At 44.5% G+C, this 4,476-nt stretch overlaps 1 pseudogene; it reads right to left on the bottom strand.

The window, feature by feature from the left end:
* Nucleotides 1–2,578: 2,578 nt before the first annotated feature.
* On the bottom strand, nt 2,579–4,106 carry LOC119352945 (annotated as a pseudogene).
* Nucleotides 4,107–4,476: the final 370 nt, after the last annotated feature.

Raw genomic sequence — 4,476 nt, 5'->3', positions numbered from 1 at the left:
CGATCCAGATCGGGAGAGAGGAAGGGGCGTCGTGGGGAGAGTGGGGGTGGGGGTAGGTTAGGGTTTCGGGGGGATAAGGGCCATAGAGGCCAGGGAGGTGCGGGGTGGGCCGGCCTTGTTGGGCCTGAGGCCAGCTGGACCGGGGCCCAGCGGGGGTGGGGGGTTCTCTTTTATTTTTGCCCGCTTTCCTATTATCTTTTGATTATTTTCTTTTTCTGTTTATTTATTTACTTTTCTGTTTTAAACCATTTTAGTTTATTTAGTGCATTTAAATATTTTATTAAATGATGATTTCTTTACCAACATTTATTATGGATTATTTGACACATTAGGAACAATTTAGTTTTGACTTTTGAAAACTTTAATTGTTTTGACTTTAATTCAAATTTGGATTCCGAAACGATTCTGAATCCTGAGATTATCAACAGTAACCGAGGTGACCTGGCATCATTAGCAGAGGTTTACTGTAGCTTGATTATCCGGGCGTCACACACTCGATTCAACTAAAGCTGGAGAAACAGACACCCACTAGCCACCTGTGTGCGAAGCACGTCGGTAGAACCAGTCTCATGAACACGGTCATGTAATGTCGGTCTGGGCGGCTTCATCCAACAATACCGCCGAATCAAAGTATGACATGCTAATAAGCAGTATGACTATTATCGCCCACAACTCTTTGTGTTCTACTCGTGCATATAGCATCTACACATAGACCTGGCTCGGATGCCACTGTCGGGGAACGCAGTATTTCAAAAAAATTCCTACGAACACACAAGATCTATCTAGGAGATGCATAGCAATGAGAGGGGAGAGTGTGTCTACGTACCCTCGTAGACCGAAAGCGGAAGCGTTTAGTAACGCAGTTGATGTAGTCGAACATCTTCGTGATCCAACCGATCCAAGTACCGAACGCACGGTACCTCCACGATCTGCACACGTTCAGCTCGGCGACGTCCCTCGAACTCTTGATCCGATTGAGACCGAGGGAGAGTTTCATCAGCACGACGGCATGGTGACGGTGATGATGAAGTTACCGACGCAGGGCTTCGCCTAAGCAATACGACAATATGACCGAGGTGGAAAACTGTGGAGAAGGGCACCACACACGGCTAAGACAAATCTTGGAGTGCCTTTGGGGTGTCCCCATGCCCACGTACATAAAGGAGGGGGGAAGAGCAGGCCGGCCTAGGAGGGGCGCGCCTATAGGGGAAGTCCAACTAGGATTCCCAATCCTAGTTGGAGTCCCCTTCCTTTTCCAAAAGGGGAGAGAGGGAAGGAGTAGGAGAGGGAGAAGGAAAGAGAGGGGGGCGCCACGCCCTCCCTAGTCCAATTCGGACTTGCCATGGGGGGGCACCCCTTGAGGCCCTTCTCTCCTTTCTCGTATGGCCCATTAAGGTCCACTACTCCCCCCGGCGAATTCCCGTAACTCTTTGGTACTCCAAAAAATACCCGAATCACTCGGAACCTTTCCGATGTCCGAATATAACCTTCCAATATATTGATCTTTACGTCTCGACCATTTCGAGACTCCTCGTCATGTCCTTGATCTCATCCGGGACTCCGAACAACCTTCGGTACATTAAATCACATAACTCATAATACAAATCGTCATCGAACGTTAAGCGTGCGGACCCTATGGGTTCGAGAACTATGTAGACATGACCGAGACACATCTCCGGTCAATAACCAATAGCAGAACCTGGATGCTCATATTGGATCCTACATATTCTACGAGGATCTTTATCGGTCAAACCGCATAACAACATACGTTGTTCCCTTTGTCATCGGTATGTTACCTGCCCGAGATTCGATCGTCGGTATCCTCATACCTAGTTCAATCTCGTTACCGGCAAGTCTCTTTACTTGTTCTGTAATGCATCATCTCGTAACTAACTCTTTAGTCACATTGCTTGCAAGGCTTATAGTGATGAGAATTACCGAGAGGGCCCAGAGATACCTCTCCGACAATCGGACTGACAAATCCTAATCTCAGTCTATGCCAACTCAACAAACACCATCGGAGACACTTGTAGAGCATCTTTATAATCACCCAGTTACGTTGTGACGTTTGATAGCACACAAGGTGTTCCTTCGATATTCGGGAGTTCCATAATCTCATAGTCATAGGAACATGTATAAGTTATGAAGAAAGCAATATCAATAAACTAAACGATCAAAGTGCTAAGCTAACGGATGGGTATTGTCCATCACATCATTAAATGACAACACATGTCTATGGCTAGGAAACTTAACCATCTTTGATTAACGAGCTAGTCAAGTAGAGGCATACTAGGAACACTCGTTTTATCTATGTATTCACCCATGTATCAAGTTTCCGGTTAATACAATTCTAGCATGAATAATAAACATTTATCATGATATAAGGAAATATAAATAACAATTTTATTATTGCCTATAGGGCATATTTCCTTCAATAATTACTAGATTAAAGTGACAACACACTTCGCCTTCAAAATAACTTATCCGACAATCCAAGAAACAAAGCATGTTACAACCTAATCAAATTCAATAAATGATCATACATGGTGCAATTATACAAGATAACTTATGACATCTATCAACCACCCTCCATCACCATATCACCAACTGCAAGCTTATGACTCGAATGACACCGTGCGCAAGGCTCCAGGACACTCAGCTTAGCTGTAGGCGGGACTTGATCCTCAATAAACCTTCTTATAGCCACGATCGCTCTAGAGGCTTCCTTGAAAACAATCTCACTAATGGGCCTACACTTATTTTCCTCGAGAACAGTCTTGCTAGTGGGCCTACACTTATATTCACCACAACACCTATCACTACCATCAAGGGTGTCCAACACAAGCAGTTCAAGTGAGACTGCCTTGTTGACAATGCAACGTGTGAGCTCAATCAAGCTCTTTGCAGATTTGAACCCTATGATCTCCACACGTTTGAGTTTGAGGCAGACATGGCGGTCTTCGGGCAGCTGCCTCAAATGTAGTGAGGAACCTCCAAAAATTGATTCATGATCCACATATTCCTTATCCTTAGATACCTGAATGAAGATGGAAAAAAGGTAATTGAATAGATGGACGGACCCAACTGAGTAACCAACCCCAACAGAATGAATGAACAGTGACTTACATCCAAGAACAAAGTCTCCAAGGAAGGAGATGCATCCAAGAAAGAAGCTAGGTGAAAATAATCATCGGATTCCGTAATTTGAATATTCAGGTGCTTGAGGTGGATGAATTTGGCAGGCAGCATTGGTGTATTAACCACCTGCACAACAAATACATGTCATCTTCAGATTATTAACAAATATCTCATCCTAAATAAAGTCTTATGAGTAGTATTACCTCATCCTCTGAACCTATTTCAAGAGTCTCAAGATTTGGCATAATGGACGGCAGCTCGGCAAGAGCATAACCGATGACGTTGGGAAAGCACATGCACAAGTCCTTCATGCGCAATGCTTCTGAGAGTGAGAGTTTTATATTTTCTCCACTAGCGTAAATGCTGGAGAGATTTGGAGCTTTGCACTCTATCAATTGAAGCATCCAGCATGAACAAACACTCAGGCAACTGAGCCGCTGCAGCATGCAAGGTATCTTCAGGAAAGTCATCTCCTTGCAATCATGAAGTTTCAACTGCTCCAAAGCAGGGGAGTTGGAAAGAAAGCACCCTACTTCATCCCTAGTAATACGCACAGAACAAAGATGGAGAGTTGTTAGGCTTCTCAAGGGGCCAAGTTCAGCCATGGGACGGAAGGCACTGCGGCGAAGTTCAAGATACCGAATTGAGTTTCTAACTCCATCAGATAAAAGTGAGCATGCGAAGTTGTACTTTTTTTATAGTACAAGGGTGAGCTCCTCAATCCCTGGTGTGACAGCAAACTGGAGCCAATTGTCAATATAAGGCAAGGTACGGTCATCATCAAATATATCAAGCTCCAATGTCTTCAAGCCAATTCCTGAGTGGTTTCTAATTATGTTGTCAATTTTGCAGCTAAAATTTCCTCCACCTCCCTTGGACTTGGAGCAAAGCTCAGTCCAAGGTGAGGTTGGGATGACACCTCCAGGAATGTAGAAAGGCGCGAGAAAGGCAAGTAGCACGAGAAGCATCACACATTGGCATTAGGGAATGTATACGATGCCAGATGTCCTGCATGCAATGGAACTCCAATCATCAGAGAAAGAAAACCAGTAGAACCACATGGAGTATTGCCTACCTCAAGTAGCTCTCTGTATAATTGCACATGGTGGCCTGGGAACCCCAAGTGCTCGTTTTGCAATGAGGTTGAGTCTTCCAAACATTTATTTTTTGCCTGCCCGGTTTCTAGAGTAATTTGGAGATGTGTTGGAATGGCTTTGGGAACTGACTTGTGCCCGAATAGTTACTGGCAATATTTCTCTTGGTGCAACACCTTCCTCCTTGCTAGAGGAAAGTATTATATTGTGGGTCTTGCTGCTGTTTGTTGGGCGATCTGGCTTG

This window comes from Triticum dicoccoides, chromosome 1A (genome assembly GCF_002162155.2).
Source record: "Triticum dicoccoides isolate Atlit2015 ecotype Zavitan chromosome 1A, WEW_v2.0, whole genome shotgun sequence".
Classification (NCBI taxonomy): Eukaryota; Viridiplantae; Streptophyta; class Magnoliopsida; order Poales; family Poaceae; genus Triticum; species Triticum dicoccoides.
This window is presented reverse-complemented; position numbering and strand designations above follow the sequence as displayed.